The sequence below is a fragment of the Lissotriton helveticus genome, chromosome 12 (assembly GCF_964261635.1).
Source record: "Lissotriton helveticus chromosome 12, aLisHel1.1, whole genome shotgun sequence".
NCBI classification, from domain to species: Eukaryota; Metazoa; Chordata; class Amphibia; order Caudata; family Salamandridae; genus Lissotriton; species Lissotriton helveticus.
The window spans coordinates 418,473,097-418,490,631 of record NC_136073.1 but is presented as its reverse complement, the minus strand read 5'-3'; positions in this window follow the sequence as shown (position 1 = coordinate 418,490,631).

Genomic DNA, 17,535 nt, shown 5'->3' with positions numbered 1-17,535 from the left:
AAGATTCTTCTGCTATAGGTATTTGGCTTGAAACGATTGGGAGTAGATTTTTTAGGGGTCATATTAAAACCTGTGCTAATCATTGGTATTTGCTTAAAAGTCTTACATGTTATACAACAAGAAAGAAAAACAAAGAAAGGCAAAGGAGAGAAGAGAAGAAAAAAATGGAAGAAAAATAGAATGGGGCTTGCAAGAAGCTGAAGGAATTTGAAACTCTGAAAAATAAAATTGATGTTAGAGCAAGGGAGGTGGGTGTAGAAATTCAGCATTATAGTTACCTTAGCGTAGTATAACTTGTGCCCTTGCAATGCACCGCTTATGACCTCACATATTACAACACTCATGACATGGTCAGTGAAATCACTGACAATATCACTGATGACATCTCAAATGACATCATTTATGACATCACTGATGACTTCATCAACAGAACCGCACACACATGTACTCACACACATATATAACCACCCATACACCAACTCAGACACCCATACAACCACTCACAAACCCACTCACTCATCTATAACGCCACTCACACAACCATTCTCTCATCCATATAGCCACTCACACAGTCACTCACCTACCCATACACCTAGTCACACAGCCACTCACTCACCCATACAGTTATTCATAAGGCCGTCTGGTTACCTATTCAGCTGCTTACACCCTCACTTATTTGCCCATATAGCCACTCACACTCCTGCTCATTCATCCATACAGCCTCTCAACAGAGCCACCCACTCACACATTCAACCACTCATGTACCAACTCACACAATCACTTATATACATTCACACATCCATAGAAACATTCACACAACCACTCACTTACCCATACAGCCACTCACACACTCACTCTTCAATACAGCCACTCACACACCCACTCAGTTAACCAAACATCCACTCAAACAGCTACTCCCTCACTCGTACAGCCACTCACTCACCAAAGTATTCACTCATACAGCCACTCATGCACCCACTCATACACCCATACAACCAACCATTCACACATGTATATAGGCAGTCACACAACCAATCAGATGAAATATCTTACAAATAGAATCACTTACTAGCAGTACAGAAAGTATAGTAATTTAACGTGTGCAGTAAGTTAGTATATGTATCTTTAAGTCTCAGAAACGTTTACGAGAAATTTACACTCATAGGATGATGTCAATAGTGATGTGATATAAGTTGGCATCAATGATGTCACTGACCATGTCATGCAAGAAGTAACATGTGAGGTCATAAGCAGTGCATTGAGGGGGCATAATTTATAATTAGCTTAGGTAACTGCATCATGGTAGCTGTAGATTTTGGGCCCCAGCTCAACCAGCATAGATACATCTAACAAACATGAACATTTATGAAAACTATACACGTACTGGAATCCAGTGAGGGGTGTCTTGTGTGGCTCTCACCAGGTTTTCTTACCCAAAAACCCTTGCAAGCCGTAAACTTAGACCAATAAAACACATTCATCTTTCTCGCATGTCTCCCGATAAAAATGGTACCTCACTTGTGTGGATAGGCCTTGCGCCTATGACAGAAAGGACCCCAAAAAACAACATGAACACATAACGTTTATCCATTTAAACTGACCGTTTTTGTGCAATGTGGGGAGTTGTGAATTTTGAGCCTTAGGTCAACCGGCACCTAGTGAGACCTAGCAAACATGCATATTTTTTAATACTGGACACATGGAGGTATACAAGATGGGGTGACTTGTATGGCTCACATCAAGTTTTTTTTATCCAGAATACTTTGCAAATCTCAAACTTTGACTAACAAACACATTCCTCACATTTCTGTGATGAAAAATTCTGGAACCTGTAGAGAGCCACAGAAGTCCTACCACCTAGCATTTTCTCATGACTCCAATAAAAATGGTACCTCACTTGTGTGGGTAGACCTAGTACCCGTGATAGGAAAGGACCCAAAATGAAAAATGGACTCATGAAATGTTTCTACTGAAAACAAATCCATTTTTGCAATGTGCTTTGCTGTGTATTTAAACCTGCACATTTTCAATACCTAAACATCCAGGGAAATCCAGGATGTGGTAACTTGTGTGACTCACGCTAGTTTTTCTCACCCAAAAGTCGTAGCAAACCTTAAACTTCGATTAAAAACACATTTTACTCACATTCCTGCAATGGAAATTCTAGAAACCAAGAGGAGACGCCCATTTCCTACCATATAGCATTTCCCTAAGTCACCTGATAAAAAGTAAGCCTGGGAAAAGCACTACGCTCGCATAGTTTGCGAAATTTGCGCTACTTCGCACTATGCAAATTGCACGAAGCTCAGTGCAAACACGCCTAGCGTAGCGTAGCATACCGTAGTGCAGCGGTCATTTTTTGCTTGCTCCGGTCCTCAACGTCAAGACAAAAATATCGAAGTAAAAATATAGAAAGCAAAAATATCGAAGTCCTATCTTCAAACAGGTGAGTACAAAAATTTCGAAAAAAAATATATAGTTAGCCAAAATATCGAATGTTTTTAAATGTCTTAAAAGTAATTTAAAATTAATGAAATAATAACTATAATTAACTGAAACATATTTAAAAATACTTAAATAACTTTAAAAATATTAAATAATTAATTTAAGTTAAAAAACATAAACATACAAATTGATTTTTTAACACATTTATATTTATATTAACATAATATTATTTAAAAATATACAATATTTTTACTGTAGGATAGCGGGAGGGTAAAATGTACTATTACCACTCCAGCAACTGCAACAGTAGGGTAAACGTTGGAGAGCGTAGGGGTAAAAATTACTATTCCCACTCCAGTGAGTGCAATAGTAGGGAAAGCGTTGGATAGCGTAGGGGTAAACATTACTATTCCCACTCCAGTGAGTGCAACAGTAGAGAAAGCGTTGGATAGAGTAGAGGTAAAAATTACTATTCCCACTCCAGTGAGCGCAACTGCAGGGAAAGTGTTGGATAGCGTAGGGGTAAAAATTACTATTCCCACTCCAGAGAGTGCAACAGTAGGGAAAGCGTTGGATAGCGTAGGGGTAAAAAATACTATTCCCACTCCAGAGAGTGCAACAGTAGGGAAATCGTTGGATAGCGTAGGGGTAAAAATTACTATTCCCACTCCAGAGGGTGCAACAGTAGGGACAGCGTTGGATAGCGTAGGGGTAAAAATTACTATTCCCACTCCAGATAGTGCAACAGTAGGGAAAGAGTTGGATAGCTTAGGGGTAAAAATTACTAATCCCACTCCAGAGATGCAACAGTAGGGAAAGCGTTGGATAACGGGAGGATAAAAATTACTATTCCCACTCCAGTGAGTGCAACAGTAGGGAAAGCGTTAGATAGCGTAGGGGTAAAAATTACTATTCCCACTCCAGAGAGTGCAACAGTAGGGAACGCGTTGGATAGCGTAGGGATAAAAATTACAATTGCCACTCCAGAGGGTGCAACAGTAGGGAAAGCGTTGGATACCGTAAGGGTAAAAATTACTATTCCCACTCCAGAGAGTGCAACAGTAGGGAAAGCGTTGGATAGCGTAGGGGTAAACATTACTATTCCCACTCTAGTGAGTTTAACAGTAGGGAAAGTAAACATGTAATATATTAATACAAATAAATTAAATATCAATACCAATAAAAAAATAATTAAAACAAATTAACAAATTTAAAATTACGTAATAATTAATCAATAAAAAATACAAATAAATATTAGTTATTAAAATGAATTTCCTATTAATACAAATTACTTACCAATTAACAATTAGTTAGAATAAATTAAAAATCAATACAAAAAGATAAATAACAATGATTAATTTAATTACAATTAAATTACTTCCCACCCTATTCCCCAATAAACACACAGCCTGCTACGGAAAATAAATTAATAAAATGAACATAATTATCAATTAATACAAATTAATTACCAAATAAAAATTAATTGCCAATTAAAAATTAATTATTTACAAATTAATAATTAATTAACAATTAATTGAAAATAAATACCTATAAATAAATTAACACATTTAGTTAATTACAATTAAATTACTTCCCACCCTATTCCCCTATAAACCCACAACGCGCTACAGAATTAAACTACACAAAGATTAAATAACATAAAAAACACTTTAAAAAATTCAATATCATTAAAAATAAGGTATATCTTAATTACTATATTATATACTTCGATATTTTAACTTTCTATATTTTAAAAATCAATATTAAGTTACTTACCTTCAAAACGATATTTTTCACCACTATATTCTGTCCATTCGATATTTTGTCCATTCTATATTTTTACTTCGATATTTGTGCTATTCTATATTTTTGAATCAATATTATGGGGCTCATTAGGATGAGGACAAAGTCCGCCCGCCATCCTATCGGGAGTAGGGACCGCCCGCCATAAGGGCAGCGGTCTCGTGTGTGGCATTAGGATGCGGCCGCCACAGTGGCGGCCGCATCCTGCATTCATAACATTGTGGCGGACGGTGGTCTCTGCACTGCCCGTCACAATGCTATGAATGCTCGTATGCATTTGCATACACAATGCGGCAGGCACCGCGCGGTGCCTACCGCATTGTGTATGCAAATGCAGGGGGGTACCACAGGTACCCCCGTGTACATCCCCACCCTTCCTTCACTTTGGGGGCCTGCAGGGGGCCCCCAAAGTGAAGACCGCATGCCTTTCCGCATGCCTTTCCGAAAGGCATCTGTTTCACCCCATCCTAATATGGCTGGCAGTGTCTGTTAGACACCGCCACCATATTATTCCTTTTCCGCCCCAGCTGCAAGGCAACCGGGGCGGAAAAGCGGCATACGGTCTGTCCGTCCGCCGCGGTCCCCCTGCCATACTAATATGGCGGGGGGGAATTCGGGAAATGAGGTTGGGCGGATTGCCTCCGCCAGGCCGGCGGTGGCTACCGCCAGCCTGGCGGAGGCAATCCGCCCGACATCGTAATGGGCCCCTTTGTTCGTACATCAAAATGACATCCTGGTGAGACTTTTTCCTCGTTCGTGATCAGCAACATCAAGTTGCTGATCGCGAGCGTGGAAAATAAACCTCCCGGCGAGATTCTCAACGCGGGGAGGTTAGGTTTCTCATTGCAAGTGGTCCTGTATGCTCGCGACCGATCGAAATGAGAAACTACCAGTCCGCAGTTCCTGCACTCGCCAAGGCCGACGGATGCGGCACGTTGCTATTTTCGGAATAGGAGACTTTCGCTCTCAAGAAATACGAAGCACTTGAAATTAGACCAAACTCCCCCACGCCGCTCCTCCATGCAGCGGTGCTGGGTATACGTTCCCACAACCTGATAAAACTACAGCACACATAATTGATGAACGTTGGTTACTCACCTGATTGTATGCAGCGATACCCCCGTCCTGAGGAAGACCGGCAGCAGAGGACCCCACTCACCCTTATGCACTAGGGTCGAAACCCGTTTTCAATGATTGCACAGTGCGGACAAGCATCCGGCACTGTGCAATCATCGCAAACAGTGTTCTACGCAGTTCGGGTAGTGCTACACGTAGCTCGCATAGTGCGAAGTGCACTTCGCGTAGCTAAGCCTAGCGCTACTTTGCAAACTACGCCTAGGGTTAAAAAAATAGGGTGCCTCAAAAGTGTGGTTAGGCTTAGGGGGTCATTAGGATGGCGGGCGGACTTAGTCCGCCCACCATCCTATCGGGTATTGGGACCACCCGCCATAAGGGCGGGGGTCCCGTGGGGAATATTAGGATGCGCCCGCCACTGTGGCGGGCGCATCCTGCATTTTTAGCATTGTGGTGGGCTGTGCTCTCAGCACCACCCGCCACAATGCTATAATTGAACGAATGCATTTGTACTAACAAAGCGGCAGGCACCGCGCGGTGCCTGCCACTTTGTTAATGCAAATGCAGGGGGGTACCACATGTACCCCCTGTGTGCACCCCCCACCTCTCCATCACTCTGGGGGCCCGCAGGGGGTCCCCAGAGTGAAGACCGCATGCCGCCACCACGGAAAGGCATCTAACTAAGCCCATGGTAATATGGCTGGCGGTGTCTAATAGACTAATAGACACTGCCACCATATTAAATCTTTTCTGCCCCGGCCGCAAGGCGACCGGGGCGAAAAATCGGTGGACGGTCTTTCCGTCCGCCACGGTCCCGTCCGCCATACTAATATGGCGGGTGGTCATTTATGTGAGGATGGCGTGCAGATTGCCCCCGCCAGGCCGGCGGTGGCTACCACCAGCCTGGCGGGGGCAATCCGCCCGCCATCCTAATGGGCCCCAAAGTATCTAGTGTCTGTGGCACGAAATGCTCCAAAACGCAATATGGACACATTACATATTCCCACTGAAAACTGACCCATTTGTTTGGCAATCTGGGTAGCTGTTGACTTTTGGACTTGGCTCAGCCGGAAACTAGGAAACCTAGCAAACCTAAACAATTTTTTTAATTAGACATTCAGGTGAATTCAAGGTGGGGTGACTTTTGTGGCTTGCACCATGTTTTCTTACTCAGAAGCCCTTGCAAACCTCAAACTTTGACTAAAAACATATTTTCTGTACAATTGTGTGATGGAAAGTTCTAGAATATGTTGAGAGCCACAAATTTCCTACCACTTACCATTCCTCTAAGTCTGCAAATAAAATGGTACCTCGCTTGCTTGGGTAGGGCTGCTGCCCGCAACAGGAAAACGACCAACAAATAATGTAGAGACATCAACCACACTTGAATGGCTAGGCCTACTGCCAGTGACAGGCACTCATCAAACCAAGGTCAATTGGAATCCTGTAGAGTAACTCTCTTGACTCTGCCTGGGTGGACCATCCCCCTCCCTTTTTCTTATAAAAAAAATTCTCCCTGGTGTCTATGAAGGCAACTATCTACTATTTGCCCGGGGGGGGGAGATGTTTGTGACTTGGGGAGCACTATCCTATTGTCAGCGGAGCTGCCCCCCTTCAAAAACACTTCCTGGCATCTAGTGGGCAATGACCTCCTATTTGCCCACAGGGGGAGGAGAAAGACTTTTATGGCTGAGTGGAAGGGAACAGCACTGGCCCATTCTCAGTTGAAAGCACAGCCCCTGAAAAATAGCTCCTGGTGTTTAGTGGGTGGATTGCTGCTTAGGTATCGCACTCTTGTAGTGATCTCTAAGCATGTATGTAGTAGATAGCACTTTTGAGAGTGGGTTCTGAGAAACAGTTCCTGATTTTTTTTTTTATCCTTTTAAGGCAGTGTCTTCAACCACGCTTGCTCATTGGGTGAAAGAAGTGTTAAATAGTTCTGTGGTGTATTTAAGTGTGTTTGGGAACTTATTTGGTGAGTGGGGCATTTGCTTTTGGGGGAGCTTCACAAGACATTTTGTGGTGTGCTGATTTGTCAAATGATGCAGTTTTCAGGAAGTTTTATTATAAGCCTGTGAAAACTGCGGCTTCTTGGGTTTGGGAATGCGTTGAACGTGCAATAATGTTAGCATCCAGTTGTGTTATAAAATTTAGATTCTTTATCAGCTCTTGTGGTCAGAAAATTTGGATTTTATTAAAGATACGGAGGCTGAGTGTGAGTTTAGTTTAAAGATTGTTGTATCATTTTATGTTCAAATTGTATTATAATTTTGTGTGGAGAGTATTTGTTAGTTTTCAATTTGATGTGGTATAAGAATTCATAGTAAGTTGCACTTTGATTGGTAGGCATCAATGAATAAATCAGTTTCTTGAATAGTCACCATAGGTGCTGTGTATCTATTTGAATGTTGGAGCAAACATTTGAAAAGTTCTGTCCATCATCCTCTTGTGTTTGCTTTGTTCGCCCTAAGTTGGCTGGGTATGCCCAGACGTGGGTCCCTTGCTCACTTTGCCACTGGTTTCAAGCTAGCCTGAAACTGGTCCCAGGATGCTTGTTTCCAGTCAAGGGAAGACCTCGCTTGGCAGTTTGGGCTGGACTGTTCCCAACAGGTACAGGGTCAAGACTGCTTTGCATATAGCTGGGTCTGAACTGGGGTGGCAAAGTGAGCTAAAGAATGATGACAGATTCAACTCAGATCTGTTACTTGGGGTGAGTGTCTGAAAAGTTTCAGCACTCCATCCATCATCCCCTTGTGTTTGCTTTGTTCACCCTAAGTTGGCAGGGTATGCCCAGACGTGGGTCTCTTGCTCACTTTGCCACTGGATTCAAGCTAGCCTGGCTGATGAGTGGTGTTACCCCAAAACCAGTCCCAGGATGCTTGTTTCCGGTCCAGGGAAGACCTGGCTTGGCAGTTCGAGCTGGACTGTTCCCAAGAGGCACAGGGTCAAGATTGATATACATATAGCTGAGTATGGACTGGGGTGGTGAAGTGAGCTCAAGAATAATGATGGATTCAACCCAGAACTGTGACTCTGGGTGAGTGTCTGAAAATATTCAGCGCTTCATCCATCATCCCCTTGTTTTTGCATCATACACATTTCACCTTGCTTTAGTCTTAGGAAGTTTATTTCAGTCGCAAATATATATATATTATTTATTATTGTGGTGGTTATGTAGGAGGAAATGTTCATTGTTATGTGTAGTGTTTAGGTGTTCTGGCATTTGAATTTCTTTGCAACTTTTACTGGCAGCAAGAGATTGACTGGTAACGTTTAAATACTTGATAGTAGGCATTTTCAAGCAGGAATTCCTGCCAACTGATTTGTGATGTGCTCAGGAACTTTAGAGAGTATATCTTTTAACTCGTGGGCTCATTGAAACTAGTGCTTGCATCTTTTAAAAAGTGCATGTCTTCTATCTTGGCTACATTTGGGAGGTGGGTGTGGTCATGTTAACTGCAATCTTGTTTTTGGCTGTAGTCCTCCCATAACAAGCATTGGAATAGTATTCAGTATATTTCCAATTCAGATGCTCGGTGCTTGCACTTTCTTGGCTGTATTTGTATCCCATGTGGAAAACAATCACTTACCTTTCTGTGATGTAATATGTTTTGCTCTATCGCCCATTCTGTCTGCAGATAGCTTAATTATAGATTGATTTGTTATGTTCAAAATGTTAATTTATTTTGCTAATATAATGAAAGTATTCTTTTAATCATTTTACATTTTATACTTACATATGTGCTATTAATTTAAGTTGCAGTTCATTCTTTCTGTTCCCAATTGACGTAATTGTGATATGAGTCAAGTTGTGATAGACCTGACATCTGTGGCAAGATATTCCCCCATACTTTTTGGCTTCACTCACCTAATTTTGTGGAAAGTGTTTCCTCAAACGTAGTAAACTTGAACTACTTCTAATTGGCACATTAAGTTTCCTCATAAGTCCCTAGTATGTATTAGAACTTATACCCAGGGCCTGTAAAGAAATTCTGCAAATGGCTGCAGCACTCATTGTGACACCCACTAAAATACTTTGTAAAACATGTCTCAGGCCTGGCACTGCCTCATGTTGTGCAGTTTTAAACTTACTTTTCGATCAGGAAAAATAATCCTTTTGCCAGGCCCAACCCTTCCTTTCCAATACTTATAAGTCACCCCTTGTGGTAGGCACAAAAAGCTTGTATTTAAATGGTAGGACATGTGGTTTCAAGTTTGACATTTCCTGACAGTGAAATATTCACTAAGTTGTTTTTCACTGTAGTAAGGCTTTTTTTCCCATAAACTTACACTGGGTTACCTATTACACTTAATACTTGATAACTTCAGTTTGGGAACAGATAGAGAAATGCTTCTACCACTCATTTGAATTGTGATTTAAAATCATCTCTAATGGTAACATTAAGGGGGTCATTAGGATGGCGGGCGGACTTAGTCCGCCCACCATCCTATTGGTTACTGGGACCGCCCGCCATAAGGGTGGGGGTCCCATGTGGGGTATTAGGATGCGCCCACCACTGTGACGGGCGCATCCTGCATTTTTAGCATTGTGGCGGGCGGTGCTCTAAGCACCACCCGCCACAATGCTGAAAATGCACATATGCATTTGCATAAACAAAGCGGCAGGCACCGCGCGGTGCCTGTCGCTTTGTTTATGCAAATGCAATGCAATTTGTTTATGCAAATGCAATGCAATTTGTTTATGCAAATGCAATGCAATTTGTTTATGCAAATGCAATGCAGTGCACCCCCCCACCTCTCCTTTACTCTGGGGGCCCGCAGGAGGCCCCCAAAGTGAAGAACGCATGACTTTCCATGGTGGCATTGCCGCCACGGAAAGGCATCTCAACAAGCCCATGCTAATATGGCTGCAGCCATATTAAACCTTCTCTGCCCCGGTTGCAAGGCGACCGGGGTGGAAAAGCGGCGGACGGTCTTTCCGTCTGCCGCGGTCCCCCTCGCCATACTAATATGGCGGGGGGTCATTTAGGTGAGGATGGCGGGAGGATTGCCCCAGCCAGGCCAGCGGTGGCTACTGCCAGCCTGGCGGGGGCAATCCACCCACCATCCTAATGGGCCCCCAAGTCACTATTCTGAAAATGGCACTTTTAGAAAGTTTTTATATTTCTGCCTAATACAAATACACCTACACTTACTTTGAATGCACTTTTGTCCAGGTGTACGAGTGTGAAGTTAGATGTTTCGGTGTGCAGCGCTTTGTTGTGTTGAGGTGGTTCTTTAGTGTCTTAGGAATTATATGCACAATAATGGGGAAAGTTTGTTAATTTTTTATACATTCGCATTTTTACATTAATTAGACTACCTTGTTGTTGTTTTAATTTTTTGCAACTTACTTGTGAAGCTAGTTGGGTATTTCTTTATAAGTCTTCCATTTGAATTTTCTTTGTGCAGTCCGGCAGAGTGTCTTTTTCTGGTAGTTGGTTTATTTGTTCTATAAAAAATGTGAGGCTTTGTGCAGTTTTTATTCTGTGTTGTTAATCTTATTAGTTTAATTGATTAGTTTCTTTTACAGCACTATAAATTGGTTACTTTGTGTCGAGCATGAGTTGTTTACAGTTATTACCTTTTAGGGGTGGCTATTAATTGGTCTTTCTGTTTTATTTAAAAATGTTTGTATTTGTTGTATTTTTATATAATAAATACATTTTTAATGTTTAATATCATGTATTAATTTGTTTTAAAGGCTTTAATATTATATCAATGTTGCTTAGTTTAAATTGTTTTAGGCTTTTAATGTAGATTGAAACTATTTGTTTTATCCATGTGTTTGATGTTATTTTTTTCTTTTAAAGTATTTTATTTCTATTTCTAAACTTTCATCAAAAATGTTTGTAGGTTAAATTGTTATCTCTTGCTTATTTTTAATAATGTTATTGAAGTCAATACTGTATGTTTAGATATTTGTGCTATTGTTTGTATATTTCTTTAGGGATTGGTGTCACTACAACGCATGCTTTTACCACGCATGCCTTTACAACGCGGTTTTTACCACGCAGTCCATTACAACGCATAATGCTTTTAGGCGCTGGATAGTGAATTATTTAATTTACTATTCCAACTCCAGTCCCCGTGGATAGCAGGGAAGGTGTTGGATAGTATATTAAATACATTCCCTATCCTAGAGCGCCCCCCAGCGCATTGCGTTGTAATGGTTTGCGTGGTAAAAGTTGCGATGTAATGGTAGTGCGTTGTAAAAAATTCGTTGTAACCGTGCTACACCCTCTTTAGTGTACAGTATATTTGGTTTCGATGTTTGTTTTTTGATATTGCTAAAAATAAATGTATTATGACAATATTGTTGTCATCAATATATTGTTTTTAACTGAGTATATGAATGCAATAATTTTGTTAACAATGTTATTTTGACAGTATTTTGGTGAATCAATATTATTTTCCATAATATCCTATCATGAAACCACCTTAGTAAGCTTATGAGGAACGGATTCAGTATAATGTTCTAGTTGGTAGATTTAACATTATTAGCAGTATCCTCTAGGTGCATATCTCCACGAACCAAGTGAAATTGTTCAACTTTCTCTTAAAAAAACAAAGACACACAACATGTTCCACATGTCCTTTCCCTCATCTTACTGCCTTTATCACATCTCCTACCATTACCTTTGACCTACTCAGGCGTTATATGTGAAGTTATGTTCTTTTTATAGATGTGGATATTAGTATTTATTTTGTGCTGTTTATGGATAGTGTCTCAAATGTCAAACGTATCTTTATTGTTTAAGTTAATTAAAACCATAACAATTCCAATAAAATTAAACAGCCTGCAAAGGAACATATACTGAACATATTAAAACCATTAATTTCCATTAATAATATTTACAGCTTTTGATGACATCCTATCAAGATAGTGCTGGCACCAGTGTATATACCTATTAGACTTACTGGTTGTCCACTGTAGAAACCAGTTCCAATTGGATAAAACAATAATTGAACCATGTATCAAAAGTATCATCTCATTAGTAAAATACGATTTAAAATGCTAGTTCAAATCAATTTTTCATATAAGAGTAAAAACTTTACCAATCTACAGTTTAGTTGTGGGTCATATGGATCAAGACACTTTAATATAGGAGATCTACAAGTGCGTATACCCCTATCTTTAATAGGATTTTTTAACAATAAAAGACGATTTAATTTTAAAACGGGACATATACAGATCAGGTGAACAAAGTCCTGCTTTGGAGCACCACATAATGCACATGACGGCAGACCACTATATTTCCAGAGGGGTTGATCAGCATTAGTTGGTAGTGCCCCAAGACATGTTGCTAACAATTTCCTTTTTAGATGAATGGAATATGATATGGCCAAATAAGCCGCTGGTTGTCAAATTGTATAGTATTGCAGTACCATCCAGGCATGGAAGCACTTGCTGAATATAATTTTGTCCTCCGTTAACAAGTGCCTTTTTGCTGCTTTATTTATTAGTTCCCGAAATGTTGACCATAACTCTGGCACCTTTGTTAACTTTATTGATAACTGCAAATATTTGTAATAAGCTGATCGTGGATTATTCTCTTGAGCTTTCCAAATGGCGCTATTGAACGGATTCTGGCAGCTTGACCGAATTTTATACCACAGTTTTATTGTCACATACATTCTTGCTAGACGTTGCTGCAGGAAAACCAAACTCTAGGCGGATCTGAGCAGGAGAAGAATTTCTGGGTAGAGCAAATACTGTTCTCTATGCCTTAATTTGCATTCTCTCAAGAACTACTACTTCCTTGCCATGTTGAACTTCATTAGTATAGGCTAAAGTCTGCAAGAGCTTTGCTTTAACAACAGCCAGTAATGGTTTGAACGATGGACTGCTTGAACTCTTTGATATAGAGCAAAAAGTATATATCAATCCACTTCCTTTCTTGATTAAAGTTAAATCTGCCAGCAACACTTAGGTATTTATAATGTGTGACTCTCTCCAACTTCACTTTGCCTAGTTTGAATTTTAGTCGTGCCCACAAGCGGTGACTCATTGTCATGACCTTAGTTTTCACTATGTTTATTTTTTATAGGTTATCCTATGCAAAATTGTTCAATATGTCAATCCCTCTTTGAAGCCCTACTTTCGTTTGACTTAACAACACTATTTCATCCGTATAGGATAGATGCGTTAGGTGCAACAGGCCTAGGTGTGGCGGATGTACGTTTGCCTGGTCCAGCTTGGGGTAAAGAACGGCCATAAATAAGTTAAACAGGTGAGGGGCTAAAACGCAACCTTGTTTCAGGCAATTTTCTGTTTGTATTTTCCTCGTAGGTCTAGAGCCATCTGATAATTTAACTTGCATCCAGGTGTTTGTGTAAAAAAGCATTATGGCTTGGAGGATGTGCGTCGGGAGCCCCCACTGCTTCAATTTGTTCCATAAAATACATCTATCTACACAATCAAATGCAGCTTTGAAGTCTACAAAGCATACATGTATGTTTTTTCGCTGTTGAATGATCTTATCGTATACAGTCTTTGTAGTCCTTGGTGAGAATTAATAGCATTTTTAGGGCATGTAATTATCAATGATAGAGAAGGTTTACTCCGCCACATGCAATTATTAATTTGAGAGAAGATCCACTCCGCCATATGTGAAAACGAGCCTGCAGCTTGATAACTATTATTTCAGCACTCGTATAGCGTTTTTCGGCTATTCGTAATGTAGATGACGGTCTTACTCAGTGCCTACCACCATATGTGTTTTGGCATATATTAAATTTTTTATTAGATTTTTGAATGAGAGCATAATATATTAAATTGGGTCACGCGAAGGTACGACACTTAGAGAGGCAGTATGTTGCTATTCTTATGATACATCTATGTAGGGTTCGTCATTTAACAATCCACGATGGGACTCAATAAAACCATATTGTTTAAAACTCATAAGGGATGACAACGAAGTATAAGAGCCTATCAATTTCAGAAAAACAATAGAACAATGTAAAAACTAATTAAATTAATGGTTGATAAAACTTTTTTGGATATCATATTACTAATCACCTTTTCAGATTGTGATAAATATTGACCCGTTTCGGGAGGACAACCCCTGAACACTACTTGTCGTCGATGTAGGCAATAATCTGATTGTGGCTATGACACCACACTCCCTTGCCAGATTTTAACCGGTAAGCATTGTAGTGTAACCTATGGGCATAATAATAATCTAAGTAGCTCAACACCTAAAAAAATTTTTTATAAATATGTCTTTTTCTTAGAGTCTGATATGACATTAATTTCTAGTAATGGTGGCTCCGATGTACATCAACGCATCCTCAAATTGATGATCTGAGGAATTTCTGGAATATATATCCTAGAATTTTGTAATATACGCTGAACTTCAAAAATATTTATTATTATTTTTTACAAAGGGTAATGCTATAGAAGTGACGATCGGTACCCATAACATCACAATTGGGACCAGATGATCAAAGAACTGAAATTGAAAACTTGAATCCTTTTTTGTACCCCTTGAAAGTTTTGTGTGAGGTATGTAATCAAATGGAGGTCTATTCAGTTGTTATGGTTATAGCCTCTTTTTATAATATACACCTTTGACATAGATGTGACTGTTGGATAGATACATATGTTTTTCCTCAGTCAGTGGTAATATATTTCTAAAAGTGTTCTGTGCTCAGATAAAAATACGATGTGATAAAAAAAAGAAAAAAAAGAAAGAAAAAGGGATTTGAAAGTGTAAACAGTGCCAGTTCAATTGTTTGTCGAAATAACATGTAAGACATCCAGTATATATGTATTTAATTGTATGTTTCTTTGCTATCTAGAAATGTCCTGAAGAAGGTGTTTTACTCTCAAAACACCAAGACGCTGCGTTGACAACTACTTCTCGAATTTTGTTATTAGTATAAAAGAAAATGGTATTTTAACCTGTGATTTTAAGCTATTGTTTTTTATGAATTTGATATACGTCATTATGTATTGTACTTAATAAAATGATGTTTTATTTAACAAAAACCTTTTTTTGAAAATGTTTTTCAATATGCTTTTTGTTGATTTTGTTATATTGACATTGTGGCACTAGTGTTTCTATCTGAGCGATAACAGTTGTGAATTCAGCTTGACTTAATAGATGCTTAGCATCTATCTTTGTGACTGGGACTTGTCTACTTTTTGGAATGATCTTATCTGCCATTAAGCCTAGAGCTAGAATGTTCAATAGACACTGTTGGCTGCATTGTTCACTATATCAGACATAGGCTAAAGTGTGAACATCTCACCACTCTTTAACATAAATGACAGGCCATGAGATGCCAAAAAAGATGCTTTATGTCAACAGAAGTATTAGTTAAGTTAATTAGTGGTTAATGTTTGAGCACTGTCTTCCTTTTGAAGTATCATTCCTCTGTAATAGTTCAATAGACACATTACAACTATAAGGTGGACTGATCGTCGGTCCCTGGCACATTGCTCTGGTTGTTTTGTAGTAGTGGGTCAATTACAGTTTTTCTTCCACCAGTGTAAGATGCCTGCCAATAAGCCTAGATGTCTCTTTTCATGTAAATACCCATGAAATGAAGGTGTTGCCTGACTCTGTTTTCCATCAACTTTCACATTACAACATCTCATTTCACACCCAATAGCCACACACTCCTGCCGCTCATGTTTTGCACTCATTACATATGGCCTGGGAAATGGCCAGGTATTTCCTTGCCTTGCAGTTATCAATATTAAGGTTGCTGCTAAGCTTGGGGTTGGGAAAATCCTGTCCTTTACAAGTCGAATCCTGAGGGCCACTAAGAAATGAGAAGCTACCAGGAACCAGTAATTCCAGGCTTGATTCACACCGTACTTGCCTTTGGCAGTCATGATTTTTGGGTGTAAGTCACAGATTTGCAGTGTTTGCAAAGATCTCATAATAATGATGAAGCTTGTAACTGCCATCACCAGCCCTATCTGAATTAAGTTGTCACTTGTAAAAATGGCCCTGTATCTTGTGCCTTGTTCTCAGCATTTATTCTGCATCCTCTGCTGTCTCACAACTCCAGGGTCTGTCTCAGGGGATACATGCTGCATTGCTACACTTGGTGACTAATTTGTGCCGATGATTGCTAGTAGTGGGCATCAGAACTCGTTTTTGGGGGGATGAAGCCTTATATTTCATTAACAAACTTTGATTAATCACAAAACAGAGAAAAGCAGAAAAGTAGAAAAAAAAAGAATTAAAATGGAGAAATAGGAAAACCAAAGGGAGAAAGTACATATAGAAAAAACCTGCATAAGTGATATTACTAGATAGTGTTGGCAGTGGTCTTCTCTGCAGGGTCACTCCCAAACCTTTTGCCTTTCCCCTTATTATTTTTTCTAAATTTGTTTGTGTTAGTCCTTAGGACCCATGCTCACTTTACCACTGCTCAACAGAGCTAACATGCTTGTGTTCTCTCACTTAAACATTGTAAAATAGTTTTGCACTTGATGGACATATTCACTTTACTGATAAGTTACTAGTAAAATGGTATACCATATACCCCGGTCATGTACATTAAATGGATCTAGAGGGCCTGTAGCACTCATTGTGCCACCCGGTTAGGGAGCACCTTAAAATAGATCCCAGGACTACCATTGCATCCTGAATGCAATTTTAAACTGAAAATTCAACTTGCCAATATAACTCTCTTGCCAAGCTTTAAACTCCCCTTGTATTCCCTATAAGACATCCCTCAGGAAGTCCCTAGGTAGCCCACAGGGGAGGGTGCATTGTAATTAAAAGATTGGACATGTACTTTTAAATTTTACATGTCTTGGTGGTGAGAAACTCCAAAATTCCTGTTTTACTGCTGTCAGGCCTACCCCCGTCACATGGTAACAGTGGCTTGATTTATTACATTAAATAAGTGCTAACGTTTGATTGGGAACAGATGAGTTTTTCATGTTTGGTGTATGAGAAATTGTAATTTAAAATCCTCTTCAACTGTAAAATCGGATTTTACGTTGCAATTTAAAAAATGCCACTTTTAGAAAATTGACATTTTCTACCCTATTTGGTGCCTGTAGCCTGTTCCTGGGTCACATGACTGGGTGTAGTTGGCAGTTGGAGTATGTTTATTCCTCCCTGACAGTCACACAAAAAAGGCATTATGTGTGCCTGGATAGGCATTCGACTGGAAAGATGAGGGTGTAGAACTGGATCTCAATTGCAACTTAATAGGCTGTACTCTGCCTTCGCACAAAGAGCT